General features: G+C 41.6%; 1 protein-coding gene across 1 annotated transcript in view; it reads left to right on the plus strand.

Annotated features, from left to right (window-relative positions):
- Positions 1-21,172, plus strand: part of Hacd2 (3-hydroxyacyl-CoA dehydratase 2) — a 91,075-nt gene that overhangs the window by 37,918 nt on the left and 31,985 nt on the right. The gene's annotated exons all lie outside the window — the stretch shown is intronic.

The raw sequence follows: 21,172 nt of genomic DNA on the forward strand, positions 1-21,172 counted from the left end.
TGCATTTCCTGAAGACTAAGACAGTGGACATTTCTTTAAGTGCTTCTTGGCCATTAGAGATTCCTCTGTTGAGAATTCTGTTTAGCTCTGAACCCCATTTTTTAATTGGGTTATTCGGTTTGTTGGTATCTTATTTTTTGAGTTCTTTATATATTTTAGATATTAGTCTTCTAACAGATGTAGGGTTGTTGAAGACCTTCCCATTCTGTAGACTGCTGTTTTGTCCTATTGGTGGTGTCTTTTGACTTACAGAAGCGTTTTCATTTTGTGAGGTCCCATTTATTAATTGTTGATCTTAGTGCCTCAGCTATTGGTGGTCAGTTCAGGAAGTTGGTTCCCGTGCCAATGTGTTCAAGGCAGTTTCCAACTTTCTCAATTAGATTTAGTGTGTCTGGTTTTATGTTACGTGGTCTTTGATCCACTTGAACTTGAGTTTTGTGCAGGGTGATAAATATGAATCTATTTGCATTCTTCTACATGCAGATAGCCACTTAGACCAGCACCATTTGTTGAAGATGTTTTCATTTTTCCATTGTATTGTTTTGGCTTCTTTGTCAAAAATCAAGTGTCCTTAGAAATGTGAGTTTATTTCCAGTCTTTGATTCTGTTCCATTGATCAACCTGTCTGTTTTTATGCCAATGCTGTGCAGTTTTTATTACTGCTGCTCTGTAGTACAGCTTGAAATCAGGGATAGCAATGCCTCTACAAGTTCTTTTATTGTACAGGATTGTTTTAGCTATCCTGGGTTTTTTCTTTTTCCTTATAAAATTAAGAATTGCTCCCCCAAAGACTGTAAAGAATCATGTTAAATTTTGATGCTAATTGCATTGAATCTGTGGGTTGCTTCTGGTAAGATGGCTATTTTTACTATGTTAATCTTACCAGTATATGGGAATGGAAGATCTTTCAATCTGTCTTCCTCAGTATCTTTCTTCAGAGATCTGAAGTTCTTACCATACAGGTCTTTCACTGGCTTGATTAAGAGTTACACCAAAGTATTTTATATTATTTATGGCTATTGTAAAGGATGTTGCTTCCCTAAATTCTTACTTACCCTGTTTATCATTTGTATAAAGAGAGCTACTGAGTTTTTGGTTTTTTGGCTTTTTTTTTTTTTTTTTTTTTTGGTTTTTTGTTTTTTGGTTTTAGTTAATTTTTGTATCCAGTCACTTTGCCAGAGGTGTTTATCAGCTGTAGGAGTTCTGTGGTGGGATTTTTTTTTTTTTTTTGGGTCACTTATGTGTGCTATTATATCTCCTGAATAGATAGGGAGAGAGTGGGCAGCCTTGTCTTGTCCCTGATTTTAGTGGGATTGCTTTAAATTTCTCTACATTTATTTTGATGTCGACTCTTGGCTTACTGTATATTACTTTTATTATGTTTAGGTATGTATCCTGAGTCCCTGATCTCTCCAAGACTTTTAACATGAAGGGATCTTGGATTTTGTAAGAGGCCTTTTCAGCTTCTAATGAGATGATTGTGCGATTTTTTTCTTTCCGTTTTTTTTTTTTTTTTTTTAATATGGTAGATTACATTGATAGATTTTTGAATATTGAACCTTTTTTTTTTTTTTTTTTTCCGGAGCTGGGGACCAAACCCAGGGCCTTGTGGTTGCTAGGCAAGTGCTCTACCACTGAGCCAAATCCCCAACCCCGGCTTGAACCATGTTTGAATCCTTTGTATACAGTCTATTTGATCGTGGTGGATGATGTTTTTGATGTGTTCTTGGATTTGGTTTGAGAGTATTTTATTGAGTATTTTTGCATCAATGTTCATCAGGGAAATCAGTCTGAAGTTCTCTTTCTTTGCTGAGTCTTTGTGTAGTTTACGTATTAGGGTGATTGTGGCCTCACAGAATGAGGTTGGCAATGTTCCTTATTTAAATAGTTTACCTTATCTTGATTTATCTTTGTTAAGTGGTATCTATCTAGAAAATCATCCATTTTGTTTAGATTTTCTAATTTTGTGGAGTACAGCCTTTTGAAACAAGACCTAATGATCCACTTTATTTCCTCAGTGTCTGTTGTTCTGTCTCCCTTTTCATTCCTGATATTGTTAATTTGGATATGGTCTCTATGCTCTTTAGTTAGTCTGGCTAAGGGTTTGTCTATCTTGTTCATTTTCTCAAAGAACCAGCTCTTGGCTTCCTCGATTTTGTATATTATTCTCTTTGTTTCTAATGTATTGAGTTTATTTCCTGCTGTCCACTTCTCTTGGGTGTGTTTGCTGCTTTTTGTTCTAGAGCTTTCAGATGTGCTTTTAAGTTGCTAGTGTGAGATCTCTTTATAAAAGCACTTAATGCTGTGAACTTTTGTCTCAACGCTGCTTCCATTGTCTCCCATAAGTTTGGGTATGTTGTACCTTCATGTTCATTGAATTCTAAAAAGTCTTTATTTTTTTTATTTCTTCCTTGATTTAGTGATCATTGAGTGGGGAGTTGTTCAGTTTCCGTGAGTTTGTTGCTTCTGTTGTTCTGTTGTTGTCGAAGTCCAACTTTAAACATGGTAACCACATGGTGCAGGGGATTGTTCAGTTTCCTTGTATCTGCTGAGGAGATTTTGGAGAAGATTCTGGGAGGTGTTGAGACGAAAGTATATTCTTTTGTGTTTCGGTGAGATGTTCTCTAGATTTGTTAGTGTCTTTTGATTTATAACCTGTGTTACTTTCACTATTTCTCTGTTTAGTTTCTGTCTGGATGACCTGTCAATTAGTGAGAATGGAGTGTTGAAGTCTCCCACTACTAATGTGTAGGGTTCAATGTGTGATTGAAGCTTTTTTTCTTTTTTTTTTTTTGTTTCTTTTTTTCGGAGCTGGGGACCGAACCCAGGGCCTTGCGCTTGCTAGGTAAGCGCTCTACCACTGAGCTAAATCCCCAGCCCCGTGATTGAAGCTTTAGTAATTAACGTTTCTTTTACAAATGTGGGTGCTCTTGCATTGGGACATAGATGTTCAGAACTGAGGTGTCATCTTGGTTGATTTTTCCTTTGATGGGTATGAAAACTCTGTCTCTTGATTAATTTTGATTGAAAATCTATTTTATTAGATATTAGAATAGTTACTCCAGCTTGCTTCTTGGCTCTGTTTACTTGGAAAACTTTTTTGCAGCCCCTTACTCTGAGATAATGCCTGTCTTTGTTGCCGAGGTATGTTTCTTGTATTCAGCAGAATGATGGATCCATTCTATGTTTCTCATTCCAGTCTGTGTCTTTTTATTAGGGAATTCATCTATTGATGTTGACAGATATTAATGACCAGTAGTTGTTAATTCCTGTTATTATGATGGTGGTGGTGGTAGCGTGTGTGTGTGTGTGTGTGTGTGTGTGTGTGTGTGTGTGTTGTTTGTGTGTGTGTGTGTGTGTGTGTGTGTACATGTGTACATGTGCGTGTGTGCTTCCCTTCTTTTTGGTTTTGCTGGTGTGGGGTTATTTCCTGTGTTTTCTTGGGTGTAGTTAGCCTCTTTGCATGGATGTTTTCCTTCTAGTATCTTCTGTAGGACTGGATTTGTGGATGGGTATTGTTTAAATTTGTTGTCATGGAATATCTTGTTTTCTTCATCTATGGTGATTACAAGTTTTGCTAGATATAGTAGTCTGGGCTGACATTTGTGGTCTCTTAGAGTCTGACTTTCAGACTTTCTGGTGAGAAGTTGGGTATAGTTCTGATAGGTCTGTCATTATGTGTTACTTGGCCGTTTTTCCCTTGCAGCTTTTAATAGTCTTTCTTCTGCACGTTTAATATTTTGATTATTATGTGGCAGAAGGATTTCCTTTTCTGGTCCAATCTATTTGTTGTTCTGTAAGCTTCTTATATGTTTATAGGCATATTTTTCTTTATGTTGGGGAAATTTTCTTCTATGATTTTGTTGAAAATATTTTCTGGGCCCTATAGCTGGGAATCTTCTATTTCTATTATTCTTAGGTTTGGTCTTTTCATAGTGTTCTAGATTTCTTGGATGTTTTGTGTCTGAACTTTTAATCTTAGCATTTCTTTTGACCAATGTATCCATTTCTTCAATCATATCATCTACACTTGAGATTCTCTCTTCCATCTCTTATATTCTGTAGTTCCTGTTCCCTTCCCTGGGTTTTCTATCTCCAAGATTCCCTCAGTTTGTATTTTCTTTATTGCTTTTATTTCCATTTTCTGTTCTTAAACAGCTTTATTCATTTCTTTTACCTGGTTGATTGTATTTTCCTGTAATCTTTAAGGGATGTATCATTTCCTCCTTGATCTTTACAAGATTTGCTGTAAGGTCATCTTCTTGTGCTTCGACTGTGTTAGGATATCCAGGGCTGTTATAGTGGATACCTGGGATCTGGTGGGGCCACGTTGCCCTGGTTCTTGTTGTCTTTTCCTATCCTGCCCTTACCCATCTGGCTGTCCCTCATGTTGATGTGATGTTCCTGACTCTAGCAGGACTCCTCTGGGAGGGAGGCAGAGCCGTGGGCTTGACAGTGGATCCCAGGGAACAACATGTTGCTCACCTCTTCTGGCTGTGCCTAATGTAGACCCAGTACCCAGTATGCCTTGAGTCATTTTTATATTGATACAGGGTTGAGTCTTCTTTTGTAAGTCTTGATAAATAAATTGAGCCCATTTATAGTTGCTGATAGAACAAATACAGTTTGATTTTGTGTTTTCTTGCCCTGTCAGTTTTTAAAATTGTCTTTTATTTATTCTTAGGCAAGTTTACACATGTATATTGTGCATTCTGATCATATTCACTCATATCACCAGGATACTCCTCCCTGTTCCCCTTCCCACTTCAAGTCACCGCCTGTTGCTGTGTTCTGTTGTAACCCAGTGAGTTAAGCATAGGAATGCTTACTGATCTTGTCAGCTTGATCTCATCCAGGTCTCCCTCATATTTCCATGAGTTTATGAGTGCAGCAGCCATGTCATGCCCAGAGACAGCATTTCACAGTACTTCTTCCCTCTTCTAGCTCTTAGATTCTTTCCACCCCTTCTTCCTTGATGTTCTCTGAGCCTTGTCGAAAGTTGATATAGAGGTCCAGTTTTCTCAGCACTTGGACCAGTTATGTGTGAGAAGCAGCTTCTCTGACCAAAGCTGAGAGCAGTACTAATCCGTGTGCGGGAACAGAATTACTAAAGGGCAGTTCGACAGCACGAGTAACAAAACAGCAGTTATAGGTTCCTTCCTGGAACCTGTGACTGTTTCAGCTGTGAACTTTTCACCAGATTTACACTAAGCATGAATTCTCCTAAGGTGGTTCGTTTACTATGACTATAATAAACCTTCATGTCCTGTTGCACCAGTGATCACACCATGCCAAGCATGTTGATATTGTAGCATTCAGGGTTACCCTGGGTGACATTGTTGGTGACTTTTCTCCCTCCACAGCCTGCACGGCTCCTTTCTACACTTGGAAAGGTAGATGGCATGGGGAAGTTTTCAGGTCAGTTCCAGTTTGATTTCTTTTCTGCCCTGCCATCTGAGTAAGTTGTGTCTTCAGCAGTCTGGGCTTGCCGTCTTGTGGTGAGCAACTAAAAGCAATGGTAGTAGCCAGTGTTCTTTGGGAGGTCTCTGTCTGTTTATGTTCCTAGTTCTGCATCTGTAATGTTATAATTTATATGTCCTATTACTCATTTGGGAATTTGTAGTCTTTTCCTTTGTTTGACTTTCCTAAGTGATGATCTTTGAATTTGCATCCTTTTAATGTTCCCCATCCTCCATTTTCTTAGTTTATCTTTCACTGTCTAGCTGGTCAACTTTCAAAGCTGTCTTCTGACCCCGCCTGTTGCTTACACAGCAGTGTTCTGTTTTCATGTTTCCCTTCACTCTCTCTCTCTCTCTCCCTCCCAGCTTTAGTATTTACATTATTTTACTTTCTTATACACATGTACATGCTCTCCTGCCCAGTGTTTGTCTTTTGTCTACACCACATTAAATGCTCCCTCTCAGTCCTTTGGCTCATCTTTCCCATCAGCTTCAAGTGGTTGACGCTTCTTAGGTAGGGTCAGGCGTTTTGAAGGACTGGAGCTTCCGTTCCACTTCCTCGCTGATAAAGCTGCTTATGTTTTGTGGATGCTGGCAGGTGACAGGACTCTGGGTCAGAGGCTTTATTCCTATGACAAAGCCAGTAGCCAGCTCATCACAGTGGTCCTTTATGCTTCACACCTCGTGTAAGTGCGACTGTCTGTGCGTGACAGTGGCAGGGAAGGATGGAGAACTGAGGAACTCTGCTCTCAGTAGGTGGAAGCTCCTTAGGGGAACATTTCCTCCTCTCCTAAGGGTGCTTCCTGCAAACAAACCCAGGACATCAGGGGTTAGAGTGAGACTGTCTCAGTAAACGGAAGAGCAACTTTGTCTCTTCAGTAAGCCAGCTAGGACTCCGCAAGTGCAAGGATATTCAGGGTCACTTTCAGAGAGGGCTTGGAAGCCATTTCTCCTGAGTGCAGACTTGTGATAGCCATTCTTTCTAGCCTTTTCTAGATCAAATACTTTACTCTGTCTTCCCTTGAATTTCTTGAAAATGCAGAGTGTGTGTGTGTGTGTGTGTGTGTGTGTGTGTGTGTGTGTGTGTGTGTGTGTGTGTGAGAGAGAGGGGGGGGGAAAGGGAGGATTGTTTTCCTAGGATGTGGTTCAGATTTGACAATACTAGCACAGTCTTCTGTGTTTTGAGACAGGATCTCAGTTATCTAAGGCTGACCTTGAACTCCCTTTGTAGCCTAGAATGACCTTTAACTTCTGATCCTCCTGCCTCTATCTTCAGAGTGCTGATATTACAGGTACATGACAGCAACCCCTGTGTACTGGCTGGTTTTGCGTGTCAACGTGACACAAGCTGGAGTTATCACAGGGAAAGGAGCCTCAGTTGAGGAAAAGCCTTCATGAGACCCAGCTGTAAGGCATTTTCTCAACTAGTGATCAAGAGGGGAGGGCACAGCCCATTGTGGGTGGTGCCATCCCTGGGCTGGTGGTCCTGGGTTCTGTAAGAGAGCAAGCTGAGCAAACAAGGAAAGTAAGCCAATAAGAAACATCCCTCCATGGCCTCTGCATCAGCTCCTGCTTCCTGACCTGCCTGAGTTCCAGTCCTGACTTCCTTTGGTGATGAACAGCAATGTGGAAGTGTAAGCTGAATGAACCCTTTCCTCCCCAACTTGCTTCTTGGTTGTGATGTTTGTACAGAGATAGAAACCCTGACTAAGACAGCCTGTTTTGATAGAACTGAGGATTAAGCCCAAAACTTCATGTATATTAGGCAAGCACTGAACTACATCCCAGTCCCTAGAACTCAGTAGAGTCTATCAATGTATACGTAGATTTGCACTTTCTTTTTCTAGAAGTGTTACTGGATTATAGTTTTAAAATTTTTAGTTTTGTTTTGCAGGGTTTTTTTTTCCAGTGGCCTCATGTGTGTTGTCTGATGTTTACCTGCTGCTCTTTCAGTTCTCCCTTCGAGCCTTTCTGATTGTTCTTTTCAATCTCCCAGATGTTTTATTTCCACCCTGAGTGTCCTTTGTTTAGTGTTCATTTGAACCTGCCCTCCTTTGGGCATGCTGAAACTTAAGACTTTGTTTCCACATACTGCGTTAGCTCTTCCTTACTTTTCAAGACCAATCAATTTTTGGTATATTTCTGGTTGTTTTTGTCCATTTTTAATCTCAGCTTTTTGAAATTCCGATTTAACAGTTTTTAGGTCCCAAATGTTTATTTCAGGGTACTCTATTCTGTTTGAAATGCTGTTGGTCTCCTTTGTGGTTGTTTTGGGGGTCATTTTTCATTGATTTGTGAATGGGGTTGGAGGTGTGGGTAGGTAGAGTCTCATTGGAGGTTGGCAGGGATGGGCGTTAGGTCCTGATTAGTTCTCTCTAGTACACCGGCTCCAGCACTTGCTGCCTCCTCTCCATTACCAGTCACTAGAGGGCACCTCTTGCTTTCTTTTTACCCATCACTTCCCAGTTATAGGGTCCTTACAGATTTCAGATTACTACTATTTCTGTGGACTGAAACAGTTCCTGTAGTTGGTTCTGCAGTTAAAAAGTGTTTTCTACAAAGGGCATATTATCTCCTTCAGAGGTGATTTAAATCTGTTTCTAGCCTTTGTACTGCTCTTCCCTCCTTTGGGTCATTGTTCCAAATTCTCTTTCTACAAAGATTTGCAGTAGGAGCTTAAAGTAGTTGTACTGAAATTGAAGTCTTTTGCTTTTCACCTTAAGAATGGTTGGAGCCAGCTAGGCATGGTGTTGTTGACTTCTAATCCCAGCACTCCAGAGGCAGAGATCAGCTGATTTCTGTGAGTTCAGTGCCAGCCTAGTCTACAGAGTGAGTTCAGGACAGCCAGGGCTACACAGAGAAACCCTGTGTCAAAAAAAAAAAAAAATCTACTAACAAAAACAGGTACTAACCTGTATCTGTTAGCTGTGCTAAGGGTTTGGGTTTTGAGTGGTTTTGGCTGTTATTGTTTTTCTTTGTACATTTAGAATGTTTATGGTATTCAGTTGTATAGATGTGTTGTGACTTGGATTGACTTTGTTTTGTTTTGTTTTTCCAGTGTTGCATTTGTTGAATATGTAGCTGGGTTTTCTTGGTATTTTGTTTTTGTTTTGTGGTGTTGGGGTTAGAATCCGTGTCTTGCACATTGTATATTATAACTGTGTTTGTAGTTGTAACCTTGTGCAGCTGTTACCAGTCTCTGTTGATGATTCCTAGACACAGGTAATGTTATGTCAAGGCTTTTACTAGTTCACATTCTGCGTCTGTCCTCCAGCAAACCCATGAGTATCTGGAGTTTGTGCTGTGTTGTGATGGGGGCTGTGCTGATAGTCAGCTGAGGGTACAAAACAGCAAGACCCCAGCCCACTCCTAAGTCCAGGAGGCAGGCAGGAAACAGAATGGGGAAGCCTTTTGCTCAAAGAAATGCAGTGGGCACAGAAGGAGGCCCAGACTGCTTGGGACATTTTCACTCTGAAGAATGGATATCAGACCTTCCCAAGGACTGTACTAACGACTCACCTAAGGTGTGCCCATTCACCCTTGTGACCCTTCCAGTCTCCCTCAGCATCTGCTCCTATCCTGAGGTCTTTCTCCCTGTGTTTCTCAAGTGTTGATGCTGCCTGGGCTTTGGTCCTCAATCGCTGTCCTCTTAGCAGTCCCCCAGTGTGCCCTCGCCAATTCTCTCAGCATCAGTGGCTCACACCTTGGTTCTGCTCTTGGACAGCTGCTGCCCCTACTCATTCTTGAGACACTACAATCCAACGTGTGCAGACCCTCCCTCATGCTTTACACTGACCTGTTTACTCCTGCTCTCTGTGTCCACTGTGCCCTACCCATTCTACCTAGTTCCCAGTCAGAAGCTTAGGTCAGCCTTTGCCTTTTCTGCCATCTGCTTTTCTCTCTGCCTCTTTCCCTCAGAGAACTTTGTTCCTTGTTCTGTTCATATTTTTATCACTTTAAAAAAGATAGCCTTTTTGGGGGGAATTGGTGAGAGACTCTCACTACACAAGTCTGATGACCTGAGGTTGATGTTCAAAACCCACATAAAAATAGTAGGAAAGAACCAGCGCCACTTAGTCAACCTCTTTGTGCTTCGTGGCAGGTGTAAGAGCGCTTGTGCACACACACTATAACAACTTTTAAGAATCCTATTTGATCTCATGCCTGCTTTTTTTTAAAAAAACTTTCTACATTTTTTTTCTTCTTGCCTTTTTCTTTCTCCATCTATTTTTTTTTTAATCCTGCTCATTGTTTTGGATTTTTGTCTGCTTGCCTTGTTGTATGTCTGGTCTGTATCCCCTGCCATTAATTAGACTTTCTCCAGTCCCACTTCCGGTATCAATTTGATCATGACCTATGCTTTAGAGAGCATAAATTCAAATGGGCAGCCAAACTCAAAAGCCTGGCTCAGAGAGGCTGACAGCATCAAGTACAGGATGCTTTGGTTTAGAAACAAGGCTCTGCCCCCTTTTCCTTCTGAACCCAAGAGATAGACCAGCCTGCCCATGGAGCATTCCCAGGTGACAGCTCTGACACACACACACACACACACACACACACACACACACACACACACACACACACACACACACTCTCTCTCTCTCTCTCTCTCTCTCTCTCTCTCTCTCTCTCTCTCTCTCTCTCTCTGCAGAAGCCTGAAAGCTAATAGAAGATTCCTCAATGGTTAGGAGTAATGGCTTGAAAGGAATGTAATTCAGTGAGAGCAGTAGTCTTGATGTTTTTCATGGCAGTTCTTCACAGCCTTCTGGAGACATGGTTTGTCTTTAGTATATAGTTGTAGGTTTGAGAAACATGACTAATATTCCAGGAGGCAGTTGAGTTGAATAATGTGTTCTGAAATCCTAAGTTGTTCTATTAATGACAGCTACTCAAAGGAGCCAAGGGTCTATAAATAATGGCAGATTAGCACCTTGAATAGACTGTCAGAAATCAAGTAGACAGCTTATTCTTATAGTTCTTTGGAGATAGACTGCATTGCTTATGTATTGACTTAAATGAAAAGGAAAACGGAGTATGTGAAATTTTAGGGCAAAAATAATCATTCAGTTTTTTTATACATCCCTGGTGTTTTCTTTTGCTTTGTTTTTTCGGTTACAGATTGGATCCAGGGCCTTCATGCATGCTGACTACATGATCTACCATTGAACTATATACCCTGCAGCCCTTGTTTAATTTTTGATAGAGTAGAATTTCAAAAATTAATTAGTTCAGTTCATTATGCTTTTAAAGGGGCATAAGGGATTGGTTGTTCCTTCTGAATTGATCAGGATGGTTATTGCTTCCAGGGAATGAGCAGACACACAGAGTCATTAGTTCCACAATGGACAGCTCATCTGAATGCCTTGAGATGGCAAACAGACCTCTGATGGACGTGTCTGTGGAGCTTCTTTGACGTAGCAGTGGCTCTCTGTTGAAGTGTTAGGCTAACCCCCAGACCATTGCTCAGGACATGTGCTTGCGGGATTGGGGCTCAGGACTTCCTAAGCAGCTTGGCTGTGCAGTTGTAGCTTAGTGTCCTATCATTTCAGTCAGTGTCATGGGTCCTGGGCTGGGATTGAAGGGTGACTGATGGCAGGATGGTCCATTCGTTTACTGCTTGACCTCTCAAGACATGATAGTCGGCTTGCTCCTCATGAGGGAGACATAGCACCTCTGTGAAGTAGACTATAAAGTCACATGCTGTTGTCCCTGCTTTTTTCTTTGATAAAAGCCTGTTACTAAGTGCACATCACAATCAAGGGGAGAATTAAAGTCTACATCTGAAAGAGAGGAGCATCAAAGACTTTGTGGGCATATTTTAATATCACTTTAGACTTGTTTTGACCTGTTTTTCCCCCTTTTGCTGGAGTTGGGCTTGAGGCATAGAGCATCCTTAGTAAATGATGGCTCTGGTGGTGCTAGTTGAGCAATAGCACGGCCAGGTTAGTTTTTCTTTGTGCTCTAAGGTCATGCTTGGGCTACACTTCTCACCCAATAGTCTTTCTGTGTTTATCTTGAAAGGTCTCTTAGGATACATGGTAGAAGCTAAGTGACCTGAGGACTTGCCACAGCGTCTGCTGTAATGGACAGTCCTTGAGAGCTTAGGAGGGTATGGAGGGCGTATGCTAAATGTTGCTCTTGGACAAGTGGTCTGTGCTCACTGCTCTTAACATTCATTCACGTACTCAGAACACACATATTTAATACACCCCTTTTAAGTTTTTAACTGTAAGGCTTATTTCCTTTCCTGATACATAAAATTCAGTGCTTATGGGTAGAAGGTTTTTCCTTAAAATAATCTGTGCATAAGGAGGGGGCACTTCTAACACCTCCAAGGGAAACAGATATGAAAGGGCAACCGTCTTCCAGCAGCTCAGTTCTATCCCTTGGTGCCACATTTCTGTCTTCTGGATCTTAGCCTGACATTGAGCTGCTACATTTGGGAAGGTGTTTTAAGTGTTACTCATGCACTGTCAGGATTGTAAAAGGAAGTGGATTTTTTTTGGATATAAAATAATGATGTTTCAAAGCTATGAACTCTTTCCCTGATGGTTCTAAAAATTGTCTAGATAACGAAGTCCACCAGCTTTCCACTGTGTCTTTCCTGGTGGTGCTGTTTGTTTTGTGTTCAGAGCATAACTGAAGTACCCTTGCTAGAGAGCCGCTGTTGATTCTGGTATAGTTTTACCTTTTGAATCCCCTCAGTTACCTTCAGACTTGGAGCTCATTTCCCAGATGTACAAGGGCAGGGGGATTGCATGTAGCTATTGAAGCCAGAATTCTGACCACTGTGGTTTGAACCACACAGGGATTTGTTTTCTGTGGGTGGGAAGTCGGTCTCTCTGCTCTGTTATCCTCACTGTGTGACTTCTGCCTCTGTGCTGTGATGCAGTAGTTACAACAGTGGCAGTTTATGTGGCATCATAGTCACGTCACAGCACAAAGTGGCTGCATAAGCAAGCTCTACACAGCATCCTTGAGCTACAAGGGGTTCCGGGAAGCTAGTGTGCCAGCACCGCAAACCGTGTTCTGTCCTGGTGATGGGAGGCACAAGGGGGAAACACAAGTGTCTGCCAGAAAGGGTGTGGTCATTGCTAGAGTTGTGAGTTCCCAGCAGTGCGGCACCCGCTGGGTGATTAATAGAATACAGTGGGGTTAGAATACTCAACGTGGATGACTGATCTTATTTGCTAAGCTTTAATTGAAGCAGAAACACTGACCTGCCTTTAAGCAGCATACATGATTATAAATCACAGTAATGACCTTGTGTATGTCTCATCTTCCTCCCAGCAAAGTCTTCATTAGTATAAGAACTAGATAATAATAAAGTCTTCAGCACACTGTATTTAATTTAGGTTTTTTAAATTGTATGTGTTCAGGTTTTTATTTTTTGTTTAAATGATTGTAAATAGTTTGTTACTGCTGTTCTCATGAAAATTGTACCTATTTTAATGTAATGGCTATTAAAGCAAATCATAGCATTCTTACAGGAATAGGCTTTATTTCCAATATAAAATTAACACATACACATTGTTTTAGAAAATAAGCTAATATCAAAACCCATGAAGAATGTGAAAATCACCCTTCAGGGTGTCCAGCAAGCTGGTTCAGCAGGTAATATCCTGGAAGCCTGGTGACCCAAGTTCAAACCCTAGAACTCATGCAAAGGTGGAGGAAGAGAGGCGACTCCACAGTTTCCTCTGCACTCTCTCCCGTGCTATAGTCCACCCCTCATAATAAGAAACAATTACCAGGGGTTGGGGATTTAGCTCAGTGGTAGAGCGCTTGCCTAGGAAGCGCAAGGCCCTGGGTTTGGTCCCCAGCTCAAAAAAAAAAAAAGAAACAATTACCAGTGTTATCTGTGTTTTAAAATCAAAGGAAACATTTAAAATTATTTGTAAACATGTTCAATATGAATAAATATATTAGTTATGCTAGCTCTTGACTCAAAAAGTTAAGAAAACCTTGGCTAAATAACTTTATTTCGGGGTTGGGGATTTAGCTCAGTGGTTAGAGCCCTTGCCTAGGAAGTGCAAGGCCTTGGGTTCGGCCCCCAGCTCCGAAAAAAAAAAAAAAAAAAGAACCAAAAAAAAAAAAAAATAACTTTATTTCAACTCCATTTAAAAGTAAATATAAGTTAATATTTGATTTCCATTATTCATAGCTGAGAAATGTTAAAGTGGCATTTCTGTGAAATTTGACATTAATAAAGTCTTACTGACTTTGATTTATCTTGTAACAAAAATTACAGCTTCTGCTCAGAGTCTAGGATTTCTCGTTTTTCTCTGAGGCCATTTGTTTATTCTGGAGAGGCTACAACTGAAGTGTTGTCAGAACCGTGGCAGATGATTGATGGGAAGCACCTTTTCTTGCAGTGCCCATTTCAGGCTCTGTGGGAGTGGGTCTTTTGTACCTGAGCACTCCTTTGCCTATTGGTTTTCAAGCTGCAGATACATTCCACCTCGCTAGTTAAAATTAGCCGAGGAATTGTTAGGTTCAAGTTATAATTGCTTTCTCTTCTCCTCACTTTCCCAGCCTCTGCAGTACTTTGACAAGCTTCACTCCTCCTGCAAGCAGTGCTTTCAATGTGCGTCCGTTCTGTGCTGTCGACAGGCACTTTCCATGTTCTGTTGGCCTCCTACTCAGGGAACGCACCACCCCTATGAGTGCAGCAGGGGAACAGCTGCCAAAGGCATGTGAACTGTGCACACTTGCTGTGAATAGCCCTCAGGAGACTCTTTCTTTAATCCCTTTACCCGTGCAGTCAAGTTAACCTCAAGTTTTTCTCCGTTGGTTGTGGGTTCAAGGTTCAATTAACCTGACTTCTTATCATTATGGGTAAGAGAAAGTGAAAATGCTGTTTTCTGTTGGACTGCTCTTTAATATAATTTATTGTACAGATAGGATTGATACAGTCTAGATATAACACAGTCTAGGGGTCTTGATTGAGTTTGGGCTTTTTCTGCCAGTTAAAGAATTAAAAGACAGGAAAAAAAAATCTCATCACAGCAGGTAGCAGCAGAGAAATCTCAGTTAAGGAAAGGCATTTATTTGGGATTGTGGAAGAGGATACATGCACACAGCAGACAGACATAGGGAGAAAAAGACCCTCTGCAAAGGTGATGGGAATGAGGGGAAATGCACGCACATTTGTTGTTGTGGTGGTTGTATCCTGTATCAGACTGAACGTGTTCAAGCCAGTCCATCAGCCATGTTGTTTTGTTTTGTTTCGTTTTAAGCCGTCCTGCTTTTGTCTCAAGTAGGGAGGGTGGGGATAAACTGGATTGTCTTGGAAATTTACCCCCTTTATTCCCTGGCCTAGGTCCTTCTCCCTGTTTGTCCGTCTACCGGGGAGTCTGTCTAATTCCTAGTCTCTTGACATCAGAATACTGGAATGTGTTTTGATAAAGAGGAAAAAATGACCATAGTTTCCAATTTTAGTTAACGAATTTATTTTGTTTTTGTTTTTTTTTACTTCTAAATCTGACCCTGTGCATGTCATTATTATAACTACACAAGCTGCAGAGTGAATTCCAAGATTGTGTTTTCTCACATACCCCCATTTTTATAGTGATGCTTACATTTGTTTAATTTTTCAGAAGCTAATTCATTAACATGGTACAGCATTCAAACGTTTTTAAGAGGACACTCAAGGAAGTCTCTCCAGCCTCTCAGCACTCCCACACCCCTTTGTGATCTCACAAATGGAGAAGATCAAGTCAGAGAGCTAGGGGCTGTTTATATAATGATTCTTATGTAACAGTCAACTGTCAGTTTTGTTTGGCCTTGACAGTTTTATTTAAAAAAAAAAAATGAAGTGGTCTTTCTGGTGAAAATATATGATCCATCCACATATCAAAGCTGTGATTAGCAGTTTGGTTTATACACCAGTGCTCTACATGTACACAGACAGTCAGATGGGAGCCTGATGCTGAGATCCTGACTTCAATAGAGATTTGAGTAAGCAGCCATGACTTACAACTGGCTTACTATGTGCTCCTATTATTTTTATGGCTTTACCTTTTTCAAAATGACATCCTATTATGGTTTCTTCAGAAATGTTGGGGACACGTGTCCCATGTTTCACGTTAGTCTTTTGCTCTTATTCTGAGGTCAGGCAATGATAGCAGAGACCCCCAAAAGCAAATGAGAGAAAAGCTGCTGTTTAATGAAGCTGTCAAAGGCTCCTTCTTCCTTTCAGAAGATGCTGAGCCTTGAACTGAAACCTGTTGTGGGTGCTTTACAGACAAGAAGCCCCCGTAAGTGAAAGAGTAGACTGCTAGTCACAAGCACCTTGACAGCTGCTGTCTGAGGTGGGAAATGGCAGCCGAGAGACCAGTGTGCCAATCAACCAGTTCAGTATACAAGAAGATGGCTCAAAGTGCCAACCCCCTGGTTCCTTGTCAGTTATGGACTGTATTGTTTTATCTTGTATTGGTCAAGTGCGCCCACTCCAAGCAAGCGTGCCAGCCTCTGTGTCCATATAGGTGTTGCTTTCTCTTTGGTTATGTATTTTCCTTGCCCTGTTTGCCCTCAGCCCAGCCTTCCCCCGATATTTTGGTCCTTGTCCTGGTGCTTCTTCTGCTTTTCCTCCCCGAGTTTTCCTAGTAGTAGGAGGAGTCTACTTCTACTCCAAGAGGCTTGAGAGAGAGAGACAAGACAGCCTGGCAGCAGTGTAGAAAGGGTCACTTTTAAAGTTCCTTTTTAATATTAGTGTGAAAATGGATCTCCCCTAAAAACGTCAGGGAATATTAGTACTCTAAGATGCATGTGCACCTTGTAGCTGTGCTTTCTAAGTTAGCCTTTGCAATATTTAACCTTCAACCTGACCTTGGCCTTGCTCATACGTGGCCAATCTACCAGCTCCTGTCACCCAGCCTACCTGAGGGCTACTCTAGGCAGAAAGATATCCAGGACTGACTTACCTGCTCTGCAGAACTTAGGAGCGCAGCAAATCCTCATTTCAACAGAAACAGGCAGCTGATAACCAGGTTCTCTTTATACAGCGTACACACATGCACATTCACAAACATATACACTCCGGTGTGTGTATGAGCACACACACACCTACCCTAAACCCTCAGGCCCACAGGCCTCCCTCCACCAAGCTAACTTACCCCACTATCTTCTCTTTCGCACCTCTTATTATTCCCACTGCCCTAGCACTGGCCACACCCAGCCTGTTTCTCTTTCTGCTGCCCTGGACTCTTCCAGATGCCTGTGGATATTCTCTCCCTTATTCATAATAAAAACTTTCCCTAATGCAGCAGCTCTTCTGGCACTGTATTTTTACTATGCCTCCTTGCATACAGTTTTTATGTTAGCTTACACAGGCTAGTGTCAGGAACCTCAGTTGAGAGAGTCCCCTACCAGACAGGCCTAAGGAAAAGCTTGGGGCATATTCTTGATTGCTGTAGAAGGGCTCTGTGGACTGTAGGCAGTGCCACACCTGGGCTGGTGTTCTGGGTGCTATAAGAAGACAGACTGAGCAAGCCAAGTAGCAGCACTCCTCCATGGCCTCCGTACCAGCTCTCGCCTCCATGGCCTTCCCTGACCTTCCCTGACTTCTGGATGAAGGGCTACAAGTAAGATGAGATAAACCCTTTCCTCCTCAAGTTACTTTTGGTCATGGTGTTTTAGCAATGGAAACTGTAAGACGTTGCTGGCACTTTTCTTTGTTTTAAAGACAGGGTCTTAATCTGTTAGCATAATCTAGCCTTAGACCTCACAATCCTCATGCCTTAGCCTCACAGTACTGAGGTTTCAGACATGTGCCACCAAGTCTTACTTAGTTGGTTTCTTGCTTTGAGGTGTTATGCTGTGGTGGGGTTGAACATAGGAGTATTATCCAATCACTGATCCACTGAGCGCCATCCGCAGACCCCCTGCTGGTATTCAGCTGGACTAGAGGACAGGCATTTTGAGGGTGTGCTTAGACTAGGGCCTGATTAGCCTGTTTGCTTGCTGGCTTGTTGAGATATGGTGCAGTGGCACTAAAAGCTGGAGTATAAGACAGTAACTTGGGGAAACAGGTAACTGAGTAATCACCCCACCCCCCTGTCTCAGGAGTGCCCAAAAGGGAGGGAAGACGGGGTTGCTTTGTCATCTCTCCCAAACTAGGCAACATTAATTAGTTTTTTTGCTTGTTAATAAGACTTAAATATATTGCCAAAAGATGTGTTCTTGGATATTGCTGACAAGGAATACAAATGATAGCAAACTGTTTGAAAGTAATTTGCCAATGTTTTTAAAAGTCTTAAAAGGGGTTGGGGATTTAGCTCAGTGGTAGAGCGCTTGCCTAGCAAGCACAAGGCGCCCTGGGTTCGGTCCCCAGCTCCTAAAAAAAAAAAAAAAGTCTTAAAAACATTCATACTCTTTGACTTAGTACATTTACTCTTGAGAACCTCCCCCAAGGAAAGAATCTCTGAACAAGTCCATGCTCAAAGATTCTAAGTTATTTTTAATAGTATTTTATTCCTTCACTTACTATAGCAAGAAATTTGAGGTAATTTAATTGTCTGATAAAAGGAAAAGGAAAATATATTCACATAAAGAAATAGTAGCACTCAAGAGATTTTGAAGGATCTAAGAAATATATGAGAAAAAACAGAAGACAAAGAGCACGAGCATTGGAATTTGCGTGATTTTCAGTATGCTCAGAGGGTTGTCAAGAGGCTCAGCCTCGTACATACTGCACAAGCCTGACGGCCTGAGTCCAGTCTCGGGAACGTATGTCTATGTGGGGGGACAGAACTGACCTCCACACACATCATATTGTTCCTTCTTACATAGTGATAATAAAGACAGAGGAAAAAATAAATCATTGTTTTTGGATTTCAAATTTTGTTTCTAAGGAAAAAGTTTCTGATATTTTTATTTAGCATTTTTGAAAGGAAAGCAAATATAATTACTCTTTATTTCCTAGAAAAGCATGCTTAGTGGATGAAGTTGGGAATTAAGGACAGGCATGGTAGGATACCCCTCTAACTTCAGGCAGATCTCTGTGAGTTTGGGCCAGTCTGATCTACATAACAAGTTCCAGGGTACATAGAATGACCCTGTCTCAAAACGAACAGCAAAACAAAGAATCCCATGTTGGAGACTGGAGAGATGGCTCATAAGTTGTTTTTTTGTTGTTGTTTTTTTGTTTTTTGTTTTTCTTTTCTTTTCTTTGGAGCTGGGGACTGAACCCAGGACCTTGCACTTGCTAGGCAAGCGCTCTACCACTGAGTTAAATCCCCAACCCCGAGATGGCTCAGAAATTAAAAAACACTTGTTTTTGCAGAGGGCCCAGGTTCAGTTCCCCACACCCACGTGACAGCTCACAACCGTCCATACCTGTAGTTGCAGGGGATCCACCATTCTCTCTTACCACCTCAGATGCTAGTCACACAAGCAGAACACTCATACACATAAAATATATAAATCTTTAAAAAATAAAGTAAAAGAATCCCTTGTGGGAGTGTGATGTACCTTGGTGGGAGATGCCTGCCTGCCTGCCTGCACAAGGCCTGGATTCCATCATTGGTGTGGAGTGGGGAAAGGGGACTCTCGTGCCTAGTTCCAGTTTTCTTCTGACCCTTCATTTAAAGTCACACTTCTAAACATTCTGATTTTGGCAACAGATAAGAGACTTTACGATCCTTGTCATTTGGTTATTAGAAAGCTGTGCCACTGTTACAGAAGAATAAATGGATAGATATTTGGATTATTATGGCATCTTGCATGGTTTGATTAATATAAGTCAGTTCCCTAAAGCTCAACTCTTGCTGGTGAGTCCGATGAAATCAGTTTGGAGCTTATAACTGTGACATGGTGGCATCTGGAGCGTTGCTGGAAACACCACAGCTCAGCAGCACAGCTCATTGGTTAGTGGCCAGACAAGAAGAGCAGAAACAAAGGGACAAAGCCATAGCTTTATGTAGTAAGATGGTCTTTGAGTAAGAGCAGGAGGAAGAGGAGATGGAGGAAACAGCAGCAGCTAGAAACGTTCATCTTCCCTTAAGCAACAAATGCTTGCTGTTCATAAAAATGTTAATTCTCCATCTCTTGTAAAAATACTCGAGGTGTTTGTTACCTGGCTAAGTGTTCACTATTGGTTCACTGGTCAGCTTCCTTAGCTGTGTTACATCATTATATAACCAGGCTTTGCACTGCACTCATTTTTATTTGTAATAACATCTCTTTATTGAGATATAATCCACACATTAGAGTGTTAATGAGTTGTGCAACCACTACCACAGTCAATGTTAGAACATTTTCATTACCCCAAAAGGAAATCTGTTAGCAGTCACTTCCTGTTTCCCCCAAAACTCCAGCCCCGGGTGTGATGGTTTGCATATGCTTGGTCCAAGGAGTGACACTATTAGAAGGTGTGGCCTTGTTGGAGGAAGTGTGTCACTGTGGGGGTGGGCATGAGACCCTCCTCCTAGCTGCCTGGGGATGTTCAGTCTGTTCCTGGTTCCTTTGGGTGAAGATGTAGAGCTCAGCTCTTCCTGCACCAGGCCTGCCTGGATGACTTCTTATAGCTCAGCATATTATCTTTAAAGGTCATCTGTACTTTGGCATACATCAGTACTTCATTTCTTTTACCTTTTGTTTTACTTTTAATCTGTTCTTTGAGAATGTCAATCATGTGTATCTCTTTATTTCTTATTTCTATTCATGTGTATAGATGTCTTGTTTACATGTATGTCTGTGCATCACTCATGTGCCTGGTGCTCTCAGAAACCAGCAGAAGGCGTCAGATCATCCCCTAGAACTGGAGTTACAGGCAGCTGTGAGCAGCTTTGTCCTAGGAATGGAACATGGGGCCTCTGGGGGAACAGCTAATGCTTTTAATTCCTAGGCCACCTCTCTAGCCCTGTTTGTTTGTTTGTTTTACTAATTTTTGTTTTTAAGAGCATATCACAGTTTCTTTACCCATTCATCTGTTGATAGACACTTATTGCCCCACATAAACAAGTTTTTGTGAGAACATAAATTGTGTGTGTGTATCCCAACCTTGAGTTATTTTTTCTTTTTTTTTTAAATCTGTACTGTGTCAGTGTGCTACATGTGTGAGGGTGACCAAGGAGGCCAGAAGAAGGTGCCAGGTTCTCTACAGCAGAGCTTCCTGGGCAACACACCTAACATGGGGGCTGAAAATAAAACTGAAAAAACAGGAACCATTCTTAACAATGTCCCATCTCCTCAACTCCTGGGTCGGGTTCTTTATATAAGTCCTTGTTCACCTGTGAGTACCCATTGTCCCAGTTTGTTGAAATACACTCATTTTCCTATTGAATTGTCTGACACTCTTAATGAAAAACAAATGACTGTGAAGGGGAAGGTTCTTGCCAAGCCTCAGTATCTGTTCCATTTACCTGTCTTATCTCTAAGTTTGTATTTTCTTCCATTCATTCTACAAAGACTTACTGACACGTCTGTATGCCAGACATTGTTTGACATTCCCATGCTACTTGCTTTGCAGAACCAACTTAGCCCTCCAGAGCTTCAAAGTTCCTTTCTTAAAACCCATTGTTAGCATGATAATAGCATCCCTTAAAGAGCTATAAAGTACTTTCCTGTGGCCCTAAGCCTGGGGTGACACTTGGAGCTCCATCTGACTCTGGCCTGGTCTTTGGCAAGTTGTAATGTCCTGCTGTACAGCAGACCGTATTTTAGTATTTTGGGGAGCCTGGAGAATAGAGATGGTGCAAGGTAGCCCAGTG

This window comes from Rattus rattus, chromosome 4 (genome assembly GCF_011064425.1).
Source record: "Rattus rattus isolate New Zealand chromosome 4, Rrattus_CSIRO_v1, whole genome shotgun sequence".
NCBI lineage: Eukaryota > Metazoa > Chordata > Mammalia > Rodentia > Muridae > Rattus > Rattus rattus.